This window comes from Salmo trutta, chromosome 37 (assembly GCF_901001165.1).
Source record: "Salmo trutta chromosome 37, fSalTru1.1, whole genome shotgun sequence".
In the NCBI taxonomy this organism is placed as follows: Eukaryota; Metazoa; Chordata; class Actinopteri; order Salmoniformes; family Salmonidae; genus Salmo; species Salmo trutta.
In genome coordinates this window covers 35,137,426-35,150,575 of record NC_042993.1, presented here as the reverse complement: position 1 = coordinate 35,150,575, position 13,150 = coordinate 35,137,426, and positions in this window count along the sequence as shown.

The window sequence follows — 13,150 nt, the reverse complement described above, 5'->3', positions numbered from 1 at the left end:
GCAAGAAAAAGTATGTGAACCCTTTGGAATTATCTGGATTTCTGCATAAATTGGTCATACAATTAGATCTGATCTTCAACAACAGACAGTCTGCTTAAACTAAAAACACCCAAATTATTGCATTTTTCTTGTCTTTATTGAATACATAATTTAAACATTCACTGTGTAGGTTGGAAAATGTATGTGAACCCCTAGGCTATTGACTTCTCCAAAAGCTAATTGGAGTCAGGAGTCCGCTAACCTGGAGTACAATCATTGAGACGAGATTGGAGATGTTGGTTAGAGCTGCCCTGCCCTATAAAAAACACTCACAAAATTTGAGTTTTCTATTCACAAGAAGCATTGCCTGATGTGAACCATGCCTTGAACAAAAGAGATCTCAGAAGACCCAAGATGAAGAATTGTTGACTTGCATAAAGCTGGAAAGGGTTACAAAAGTATCTCTAAAATCCATGATGCTCATCAGTTCACGGTAAGACAAATTGTCTATAAATGGAGAAAGTTCAGCACTGTTGCTACTCTCCTTAGAAGTAGCCGTCCTGCAAAGATGACTGCAAGAGCACAGCGCAGAATGCTCAGTGAGGTCAAGAAGAATCCTAAATTGTCAGCTAAAGACTTACAGAAATCTCTGTAACATGCTAGCATCTCTGACGAGTCTACAATACATAAAACACTAAACAAGAATGGTGTTCATGGGAGGATCTGGATGTTCCACAGCGCTACTGGCAAAATATTCTGTGGACAGATGAAACTAAAGTTGAGTTGTTTGGAAGGAACACACAACACTACAGTGGCTTGCGAAAGTATTCACCCCCATTGGCATTTTTCCTATTTTGTTGCCTTACAACCTGGAATTAAAATAGATTTTTGGGGGGTTTGTATAATTTGATTTACAAAACATGCCTACCACTTTGAAGATTCAAAATATTTTTTCTTGTGAAACAAACAAGAAATAAGACAAAAAAACTGAACTATTCACCCCCCCAAAGTCAATACTTTGTAGAGCCACCTTTTGCAGCAATTACAGCTGCAACTCTCTTGGGATATGTCTCTATTTGTATTTATTATGGATCCCTATTAGCTGCTGCCAAAGCAGCAGCTACTCTTCCTGGGGTCCAGCAAAATTAAGGCAGTTTATACAATTTTAAAACATTACAATACATTCACAGATGTCACAACACACTGTGTGCCCTCAGGCCCCTACTCCCACCACTACCACATATCTACAGTATTAAATTAATGTGTATGTATAGTACGTATGTTATTGTGTGTGTGTATGCATGTGTCTGTGCCAATGTTTGTGTTGCTTCACAGTCCCCGCTGTTCCATAAGGTGTTTTTCTTTATCTGTTTATCTGCCACTCCTGTGGCGGGCCGGGCGCAGTACACACTGACAAGGTCGCCAGGTGTACTGTGTTTCCTCCAACACATTAGTGCGGCTGGCTTCCGGGTTAAGTGTCAAGAAGCAGTGTGGCTTGGTTGGGTTGTGTTTCGGAGGACATACGGCTCTCGACCTTCGCCTCTCACGAGTCCGTACAGGAGTTGCAGCGATGAGACAAGACTAACTACCAATTGGATAACACGAAATTGGGGAGAAAAAGGGGTATATTTAAAAAATATATATATATAATTGAGAGAAAAAAAGAATATTCCATGACACTTGTCAACTGTGGGACCTTATATAGACAGGTGTGTGCCTTACCTAATCATGTCCAATCAACTGAATTTACCACAGGTGCGCTCCAATCAAGTTGTGGAAACGAGGATGATCAATGGAAACAGGATGCACCTGAGCTCAATTCCAAGTCTCATCGCAAAGGGTCTGAATACTTGTGATAAATGTGATATTCAGTTAAAAACAAAATGTATATACATTTGCAAACATTTCTAAAAACTTGCTTTTGCTATATCATTATGTTGTTTTGTGTAGATTGATGAGGGAAAAAAACAGTTCAATACATTTTAGAATAAGACTGTAACGTAACAAAATGTGGAGAAAGTCAAGGGGTCTGAATCCTTTCGAATGCCCTGTATGTGTGTGCTGTGTGGAGAAGAGATAACAAGGCAGAGACATGCTAATGACAGACTTGCTTTTTAATGGCCTCCGCAACACACTTCCACAATTTATTATGGTCTGTAGCTAAGAAGGGTTGTTCCTGGTCGGTCCCTGGATGGGAGACCAGATGCTGCTGGAAGTGGTTTTGGAGGGCCAGTAGGAGGCACTCTTTCCCCTGATCGCAAAGTTTTTCCCATTGCCCCAGGGCATTGATTGGGGACATTGCCCTGTGTAGGGTGCCGTCTTTCAGATGGGACGTTGTTAAATGGGTGCCCTGACTCTCTGTGGGCACTAAAGATCCCATGGCACTCATTGCGAGTGGGGCTATTAACCCCGGTGTCCTGGCTACATTCCCAATCTGCCCCTCATAAATCAAATCAAATCAAATTTATTTATATAGCCCTTCGTATATCAGCTGAAATCTCAAAGTGCTGTACAGAAACCCAGCCTAAAACCCCAAACAGCAAGCAATGCATGTGAAAGAGGCACGGTGGCTAGGAAAAACTCCCTAGGAAAAACTCCCTAGAAAGGCCAAAAACCTAGGAAGAAACCTAGAGAGGAACCAGGCTATGAGGGGTGGCCAGTCCTCTTCTGGCTGTGCCGGGTGGATATTATAACAGAGCATGGTCAAGATGTTAAAATGTTCATAAATGACCAGCATGGTCAAATAATAATAATCATTGTAGTTGTCGAGGGTGCAACAAGCACGTCCAGTGAACAGGTCAGGGTTCCGTGGCCGCAGGCAGAACAGTTGAAACTGGAGCAGCAGCATGGCCAGGTGGACTGGGGACAGCAAGGAGTCATCATGCCAGGTAGTCCCGAGGCATGGTCCTAGGGCTCAGGTCCTCCGAGAGAAAGAAAGAAAGAGAGAAAGAGAGAATTAGAGAGAGCATATTTCAATTCACACAGGACACCGGATAAGACAAGAGAATACTCCAGATGAAACAGACTGACCCTAGCCCCCCGGCACATAAACTACTGCAGCATAAATACTGGAGGCTGAGACAGGAGGGATCAGAAGACACTGTGGCCCCATCCGATGATACCCCCGGACAGGGCCAAACAGGCAGGATATAACCCCACCCACTTTGCCAAAGCACAGCCCCCACACCACTAGAGGGATGTCTACAACCACCAACTTACCGTCCGAAGACAAGGCCGAGTATAGCCCACAAAATCTCCACCATGGCACAACCCAAGGGGGGGCGCCAACCCAGACAGGAAGACCACGACAGTGACTCAACCCACTCAAGTGACGCACCCCTCCCATGGACGGCATGGAAGAACACCAGTAAGTCAGTGACTCAGCCCCTGTAATAGGGTTAGAGGCAGAGAATCCCAGTGGAAAGAGGGGAACCGGCAAGGCAGAGACAGCAAGGGCGGTTCGTTGCTCCAGCCTTTCCGTTCACCTTCACACCCCTGGGCCAGACTACACTTAATCATAGGACCTACTGAAGAGATAAGTCTTCAGGAAAGACTTAAAGGTTGAGACTGAGTCTGCGTCTCTCACATGGGTAGGCAGACCATTCCATAAAAATGGAGCTCTATAGGAGAAAGCCCTACCTCCAGCCGTTTGCTTAGAAATTCTAGGGACAATTAGGAGGCCTGCGTCTTGTGACCGTAGCGTACGTGTAGGTATGTACGGCAGGACCAAATCGGAAAGATAGGTAGGAGCAAGCCCATGTAATGCTTTGTAGGTTAGCAGTAAAACCTTGAAATCAGCCCTTGCCTTAACAGGAAGCCAGTGTAGGGAGGCTAGCACTGGAGTAATATGATCACATTTTTTGGTTCTAGTCAGGATTCTAGCAGCCGTATTTAGCACTAACTGAAGTTTGTTTAGTGCTTTATCCGGGTAGCCGGAAAGTAGAGCATTGCAGTAGTCCAGCCTAGAAGTAACAAAAGCATGGATACATTTTTCTGCGTCATTTTTGGACAGAAAGTTTCTGATTTTTGCAATGTTACGTAGATGGAAAAAAGCTGTCCTTGAAACAGTCTTGATATGTTCTTCAAAAGAGAGATCAGGGTCCAGAGTAACACCGAGGTCCTTCACAGTTTTATTTGAGACGACTGTACAACCATCCAGATTAATTGTCAGATTGAACAGAAGATCTCTTTGTTTCTTGGGACCTAGAACAAGCATCTCTGTTTTGTCCGAGTTTAAAAGTAGAAAGTTTGCAGCCATCCACTTCCTTATGTCTGAAACACAGGCTTCTAGCGAGGGCAATTTTGGAGCTTCACCATGTTTCATTGAAATGTACAGCTGTGTGTCGTCCGCATAGCAGTGAAATTTAACATTATGTTTTCGAATGACATCCCCAAGAGGTAAAATATATAGTGAAAACAATAGTGGTCCTAAAACGGATCCTTGAGGAACACCGAAATTTACAATTGATTTGTCAGAGGACAAACCATTCACAGAGACAAACTGATATCTTTCCGACAGATAAGATCTAAACCAGGCCAGAACTTGTCCATGTAGACCAATTTGGGTTTCCAATCTCTCCAAAAGAATGTGGTGATCGATGGTATCAAAAGCGGCACTAAGATCTAGGAGCACGAGGACAGATGCAGAGCCTCGGTCTGACGTCATGGCCTTCTTAGAGGATAGAAATAAAATATGGTTCCATTTGGGGAGGCTGTCGAATTGCCCCTGGCCTGCCTGACAGTCGCCCTCGTCCTATCACCAACCACCATCCCTGTCCAATCCCCTTCTCTCAGATACAGTCCTTTATTCAACCACAACTCTAACCAGTTTTTACCGTCTGGTTAAAATACAGTATGCGTCAATGCTTCCACAATTAGGGGAGTAGAAGGCTGCAGCAAGAAAGGATCAAGCAAATCAGCCCCAGCGGATTTTTTTCATCCATTTTAAGCAGGGCTTCGAGCACATCACAAGTTGAGAGTTGTTGAAATGAAAACAAAGATTCTGTCACATCCTGACCAGCAGAGGGAGCAATTGGATTAGTTTTGGTCAGGATGTGGCAGGGTTTTTGTGTGCGTGAATGGTTGTGTTGGTGATTAGGACTCCCAATTGAAGGCAGGTGTGTTGAGTTGCCTTTGATTGGGAGTCCTATATAGGAGTGTGTGTTTTTCTTTGGGGTTGTGGGTAGTTGTTTTTGCACTGCGTTTAGTTAGCCTGCAAAAATGTTGCTGTCTTGTTTATTGTTTTTTCACCGTGGATGCTTTATTCTTTTTTGAATTAAACTATGAGTATCCACATTCCCGCTGCGCCTTGGTCCATTCTTGAAGACAGCTGTGACAGATTCACTAGTAGTTGACTGATCTTCCATCATGCCAACTAGAGGCTTGGAGAGGGAAGAACAGTCGATTGACTGACCAGGGTTAATTAAACCACAATTTACTTCAAATAAAAGGTCCTGCAGAGATAAAATGTTGATTAAAAGCATCACTTATCTCATTTTTCTCAGTAAATATGCTAGACTCTGACATAACGTGCTTAGGCAGGGAGGGAGATTAATATCATGCCAAATGTATTGTGAACACACAGCATGCATTTTGTATTTGTGTATCATGATCTGTACAAATAAGTACTAATCCACAAATGTAAATCACCAATCCACAAATGTAAATCATAAAATGACTGCCATAAAGATTTGCACATAGGAGAGATACGCGTAAACATGCAACTCCATATTTTGAAGCGCTTAGGTCACCTGACTTTTGGCAGGGATTTCACCACAAGAAAAAGACAAAACGTTCTCAGGCGTAGAAAGCGATTTGTAGTTGTAGAAAAAAGTTTGTACTCGTAGAAAGCAATTTCTATAAATCGCTGGCAGCCTCTCCTTCGGCCATGTTGATGCCTGCCTTTCAAGGCTGCAGAAATTATAGTATGGTAACCATAGTATCAAATCAAATCAAACTTTATTTGCCACATGCGCCGAATACAAGTGTAGACTTTACCGTGAAATGCTTACTTACAAGCCCTTAACCAACAGTGCAGTTCAAGAAGAAGAAAATAAAAAGTAATAATAAAAATGAACACAATAAAATAACAAGGCTATATACAGGGGGCACCGGTACCGAGTCAGTGTGCAGGGGTACAGGCAGTATGGTAACCATAATATGTTAACCATATGTTTAACCATAGTATGTCCAACGTAAATAATCGAAACCCTAGCCCTGGATTACTCTATATTTGCAAAACCATTGCGGTGTATACTGTTCATCGCTCAAATAGTTGAATTCGCTGGCCAGTGTGAGAACTTTTTTTCTACTGCTACAAATCGCTTTCTTTTTGTCAAATCCCTGCCAAAAGTCAGGTGACCTAAGCGCTTCCAAATATGGAGTTGCAGATTTGCCATGGCTACAGTCCAAACACTTAAAAGACACACCCTATCCCCTCAGCCCTCAAATTAAGTGGACATTTCTGATGACGTATCATGACGTCTGACGAGTATACACTTGCAGGGCAAGGGGCGAGGAAGGAATGATTTTCAAATGGACCGCCCTTTCCCGGAAACTCGTCACTGTGTTCGGTAGCTTGTGGGTGCTTTATATGCGCTACAGTCAATTAGGATTGCATGTCATCTTACATTACATATATAATTATTAATATACACCTACTGTATGATAGCTAGCAAATTATTTAGCTAAATAACGTTAGCCTGCCTAGCTGGAACTTGAAAATGTTCTTTTTCTACAATTTCCAAAAGCTAACCAAACAAAAACGTCATTACTTTTATGAGACATGTTTGCGCTGTCATGTGCATTAGTAGCACTATTTCTAACTTATTTACATTTGTTTTTACTTACACTTGTATGTTGACTCCATATTGACCATGAGGTTTTAATTTTTGGCTGACTTTTCTTAGTGGATGTACAGTCGTTGCGAATCGAATTATGGGGAGTATCAGGCCCGAAAGTGAACATAATTGTACACTCACAAACTCGACTAAAAATGAGGGCTGAGGGGCTTAACGTTGCAAACTTCCCATGCATGGCTAATAATTTGGACCGGCCACCAAGATGGTGACGGGGATTCCCCATAGGGCATAAAGAGAGGGTAAATGGAAGAGGGTGTGTCTTTGATGAGTTTGAACCGCAGCTCTAATTTGTCATGTTTGCGCATATCTCTCCTATGTGTCACATCCTGACCAGTATAGAGGATATTTTGTTATTGTGGTTTGGTCAGGACGTGGCAGAGGGTAGTTGATTTATGTATTACGGGGTTTTTTGGTCACTGGTTTATGTTTGTATTTCTATGGGTATGTTCTAGGTTAGTTTTTCTATGTGTAGGTTGGGTGCTGGACTCTCAATTGGAGGCAGGTGTTTCTAGTTGCCTCTGATTGGGAGTCCTATAAGTAGGTGTGTGTTTTGTTTGTCACTTGTGGGTAGTTGTTTGAGAGCACTGCTTTTGTTGAGCCTGCGTCTCTGTTCCTGTCGTTAGTTTGTTTATTGTTTTTCCGTGGTGTTCTCATTGTTATAATAAATATGATGAACACTAACTCCGCTGCACCTTGGTCCCATTCTCTCTTCCACGACAGTTGTGACAGATCTACCCACCACAACAGGACCAAGCAGCGGAGGAAATCTGCCGAGGACCGGGGAACACGGCTGGTAAGGGAGCCCGAGAGGCAGCCCCAATAATTATTTTTGGTGGGGGCACAAGGGCAGTTTGGCGGGGCGAGGATGGAGCCCTAGGCCAGCTCACCGTACCCTTTTTGGGCAGAGACATACTGGACAGGTCCCGTGCTTTGGGGTGATGGGTGCTGTGGCGAGGCCGGGTATTTTCAGGCTGGTACGCGCAGTACCAGCGCCCCGCATGTGCCAAGGGAAAGTGGGCATCCAGCCAGTAGGGGTGATGCCAGCCCTGCGCTCGACACCGCCAGTGCGCCTCTACGGTCCAGTGTTTCCCGCTACACGCACTAGCCTTGAGGTGCGTGTCTCCAGGCTGGCACGTCCAGTACCAGCCCCACGCATCAGGCTTCTAGTGCATCAGACCAGCCTCGCCAGTCTGGAGCCACCAGAGCCGCCAGCCAGTCTGGAGCCGCCAGAGCCGCCAGCCAGTCTGGAGCCGCCAGAGCCGCCAGCCAGTCTGGAGCCGCCAGCCAGTCTGGAGCCGCCAGAGCCGCCAGCCAGTCTGGAGCCGCCAGCCAGTCTGGAGCCGCCAGCCAGTCTGGAGCCGCCAGCCAGTCTGGAGCCGCCAGCCAGTCTGGAGCCGCCAGAGCCGCCAGCCAGTCTGGAGCCGCCAGAGCCGCCAGCCAGTCTGGAGCCGCCAGAGCCGCCAGCCAGTCTGGAGCTGCCAGAGCCGCCAGCCAGGCCGGAGCCGCCATGGTCATCAGCCAGGCGAGCGCAGCAAGAGTCGCCTGCCAGCCGGGCGCAGCCAGGATCGCCCGCTAGCCGGGCGCAGTCAGGGTCGCCCACCAGTCCTCCGACGCGGCCAGGGGCGCCACCTAAGTGGGCGACGCCGAGGGTGGAGCGGGGTCCACGTCCCGCACCTGAGCCACCTCCGATATAGGTGGGTTGCGGAGGGGGGGTGTAGCACAGTGCCGTCGTTGACGGCAGTCACCCTCCCTTCCCTCCCTTTAGTTTAGGAGGATTTTTCGGTTTGTTTTGGGGTTTTCTGTGTTCTGTGTAGGTGCATCCGGAGTCTGCACCTTTGGGGGGGGGGGTACTGTCACGTCCTGACCAGTATAGAGGATATTTTGTTATTGTGGTTTGGTCAGGACGTGGCAGAGGGTAGTTGATTTATGTATTACGGGTTTTTTTGGTCACTGGTTTATGTTTGTATTTCTATGGGTATGTTCTAGGTTAGTTTTTCTATGTGTAGGTTGGGTGCTGGACTCTCAATTGGAGGCAGGTGTTTCTAGTTGCCTCTGATTGGGAGTCCTATAATTAGGTGTGTGTTTTGTTTGTCACTTGTGGGTAGTTGTTTGAGAGCACTGCTTTTGTTGAGCCTGCTTCTCTGTTCCTGTCGTTAGTTTGTTTATTGTTTTTCCGTGCTGTTCTCATTGTTATAATCAATATGATGAACACTAACTCCGCTGCACCTTGGTCCCATTCTCTCTTCCACAACAGTTGTGACACTATGTGCAAATCTTTATGGCAGTCATTTTACTTAAGGCCCTCAGAAATGACCAGCATATTTACAGTTATAAAACAATTCCAATGCAATATATCAATTTACAAATACAAATCAAAAAGTGTTTGTTTGTTGATATTGTATTGCATTTGTGGAAAGGTATTTACATTTGTGGAAAGGTATTCACAATTGTGGATTGGTATTTATTTGTATTTATCATGATACACGAGTATAACATGCATGCTGTGTGTTAACAATACATTTGGCATGATATTGATCGCACGCCTTGCGGCAGCTTTTTTGCCCATCGCCTCATTCGCGATATTGGCAGCCATGCTCCTGCATTTCACATGCAGTTTTCCTCACACAGGCCACCCGCGCCTCTCCAGACTGGTGACTCTACAGCTACCAGTTCAGAGTCTTGCCTAATCCCTTTCGCCACATTAAAAAAATAATATTTAAGATACATTGGATGCCATGTCCATTTGAAAAGCGGTTTGTGATTTCCAATAAGTATTTCCAACACTGTAAATGATTATGTGTGCAAAATATATCAGATATTGAGGGCCAGTCCTGGTTCACTGGATCAACAGGCGACAAAAAATAAATCCAGTCAAATCAAAATCAAAAAGCTTCATACACAGTGAAATTGCAACAAAAGTGGCATAGTAATCAAAGTGACATAGTAAAGGAATCAAATAAGTGACGTTGTATACTAAAAATTGTACTAAACGAAATCAAGTACAAGAGAAACAAGCAGATCAAAGAAAATAAGATTAAACAAAAATAGTCTATGGGCATGTAATATGGACATTGTTTGCTCATGTGCAGTATAACTAAAGTGCATTAGCAGCATATAACTATAATGCAAGTACTGTAAATCTACATAGTGCAGTTAGGTGACATAGAGTGCATTCGGAAAGTATTCAGACCCATTCACTTTTCCACATTTTGTTACGCTACAGCTTTATTCTAAAATTGATAAAATTATGATTATCATCAATCTACACACAATACCCCATAATGACAAAGCGAAAACAGTTTTTTAGATTTTTGCACATTTATAAAATATAAAACAGACCTAATTTACATAAGTATTCAGACCCTATGACACTCAAAATTGAGCTCAGGTATATCCTGTTACTATTGATCATCCTTGAGATGTTTCTACAACCTGATTGGAGTCCACCTGTGGTAAATTCAATTGATTGGGCATGATTTGGAAATGCACACACCTGTCTATTTAAGGTCCCACAGTTGACAGTGCATGTCAAAGCAAAACCAAGCTATGAGGTCGAAGGAATTGTCTGTAGAGTTCCGAGACAGGATTGTGTTGAAGCACAGATCTAGGGAAGGGTACCAAAAAATGTCTGCAGCATTGAAGGTCCCCAAGAACACAGTGGCCTCCATCATTATTACAGTAAATGGAAGAAGTCTGGAACCACCAAGATTCTTCCTAGAGCTGATCAATCGGAGGAGAAGGGCCTTGGTTTAATCAGACCAGAGAATCTTGTTTCTTGTGATATGAGTGTCCTTTAGGTGCCTTTTGGCAAACTCCAAGCGGGCTGTCATGTGCCTTTTACTGAGGAGTGGCTTCTGTCTGGCCACACCACCATAAAGGCCTGATTGGTGGAGTGCTGCAGAGATGGTTGTCCTTCTGGAAGGTTCTCGCATCTCCACAGAGGAACTCTGGAGCTCTGTCAGAGTGACCATCGGGTTCTTGGTCACCTCCCTGACCAAGGCCCTTGTCCTCCGATTGCTCAGTTCGGCCGGGTGGCTAGGTCTAGAAATAGTCTTGGTGGTTCCAAACGTCTTCCATTTAAGAATGATGGAGGCCACTGTGTTCTTGGGGACCTTCAATGCTGCAGACATTTTTTGGTACCCTTCCCCAGATCTGTGCCTCAACATAATCATGTCTTGATTTCTATGGACAATTCCTTCGACCTCATGGCTTGGTTTTGCTCTGACATGCACTGTCAACTGTGGGACCTTATATAGACAGGTGTGTGCCTTTTCAAATCATGTCCAATCAATTGAATTTACCACAGGTGGACTTCAATCAAGTTGTAGAAACATGTCAAGGATGATCAATGGTAACAAGCCAGTGAATTGGTGCTCCATTTATCTTTTGACTAAAAGTATGCCACTAGTGTATATTCAGTATTTCAAAACATTCGGTGGTGATAAATACAAACAATTAAACTGTTCTTTAGTTCCAAAAGCCTACCAACACCATTTTTCTATAGCTACTACAGCATCTGAGGGAGGATGGTTACTAACATCCTGTTGATGACATTGGGCTTTCCGGCGTCTTCTGTGAGGGTTTAAGAGGTGCCACCACCTCCTGTAAGCAGTGTGCATTTCTTTTTTGGCAAAGTTGTAGGACAGTATATATCATAGACTGTAGCAGCCTATGTAAACTCAGCAAAAAAAGCAACGTCCCTTTTTCAGGACCCTGTCTTACAAAGATAATTCGTAAAAATCCAAATAACTTCACATATCGTCATTGTAAAAGGGTTTAAACACTGTTTCCCATGCTTATTCAATTAATCATAAACAGTTAATGAACATATACCTGTGGAACGGTCATTAAGACACCAACAGCTTACAGACGGTAGGCAATTAAGGTCACAGTTATGAAAACATAGGACACTAAAGAGGCCTTTCTACTGACTCTGAAAAACACCAAAAGATGCCCAGGGTCCCTGCTCATCTGCGTGAAAGTACCTTAGGCATGCTACAAGGAGGCATGAGGACTGCAGATGTGGCCAGGGCAATAAATTGCAATGTCCGTACTGTGAGACGCCTAAGACAGCACTACAGGGAGACAGGATGGACAGCTCATCGTCCTCACAGTGGCAGACCACGTGTAACAACACCTGCACACGATCAGTAGATCCAAAAATCCCACCAGCGGGACAGGTACAGGATGGCAACAGCAACTGCCCGAGTTACACCAGGAACGCACAATCCCTCCATCAGTGCTCAGAATGTCCGCAATAGGCTGAGAGAGGCTGGACTGAGGGCGTGTAGTCCTGTTGTAAGGCAGGTCCTCACCAGACATCACCGGCAACAACGTCGCCTATGGGCACAAATCCACCGTTGCTGGACCAGACAGCACTGGCAAAAAGTGCTCTACACTGACGAGTTGTTGTTTTTTCTCACCAGGGATGATGGATGGATTCACATAAATTGTCGAAGGAATGAGCGTTACACCAAGGCCTGTACTCTGGAGCGGGATTGATTTGGAGGTGGAGGGTCCGTCATGGTCTGGGGCGGTGTGTCACAGCATCATCAGACTGAGCTTGTTGTCATTGCAGGCAATCTCAACGCTGTGTGTTACAGGGAAGACATCCTCCTCCCTCATGTGGTACCCTTCCTGCAGGCTCATCCTGACATGACCCTCCAGCATGACAATGCCACCAGCCAAGCTGCTCGTTCTGTGTGTGATTTCCTGCAAGACTGACATTATTGTGTTCTGCCATGGTCAGCAAAGAGCCCGGATCTCAATCCCATTGAGCACGTCTGGGACCTGTTGGATCGGCGGGTGAGGGCTAGGGCCCCCCAATTAAATGGCTATGGGTTCCTAACGTTTAGCGGTGCTGGCTATTCATTGAAATGTACATTGCAAGTTGCAATGATGTCTGTGGCTTCGATTTGAACATAGTTTGAAGCAATAAACAGGTCATGAAATTAAATTTACATTGCAACTTGCTATGTATTAATGCCCTCAATACAATAGACTAGAATTGGCTTTACCACAGACAATTTCACCCTTAATGACAGTGATCAACACTTTGTGTGAAGCGGTTTAGAGAGTGGCATCTCTTTAACAAAGCAACTGGAGTCAGGTTAAAGTGAAGACAAATATTTTTAAAATGGTCTGAAGCCAGGGTAAGCCAATCTAAGTTAAAATCCTCTAAAACAAATCATTTGGATGACAGAAAAGGTTTGTAAAGAACACTAAAGTTGTAAAGAAGTAGTTGTAAAGACCACTGTAAAGACACAACCCCATCTCACACAACTTTGTCAAAATAGTCCTGTGTACTACCT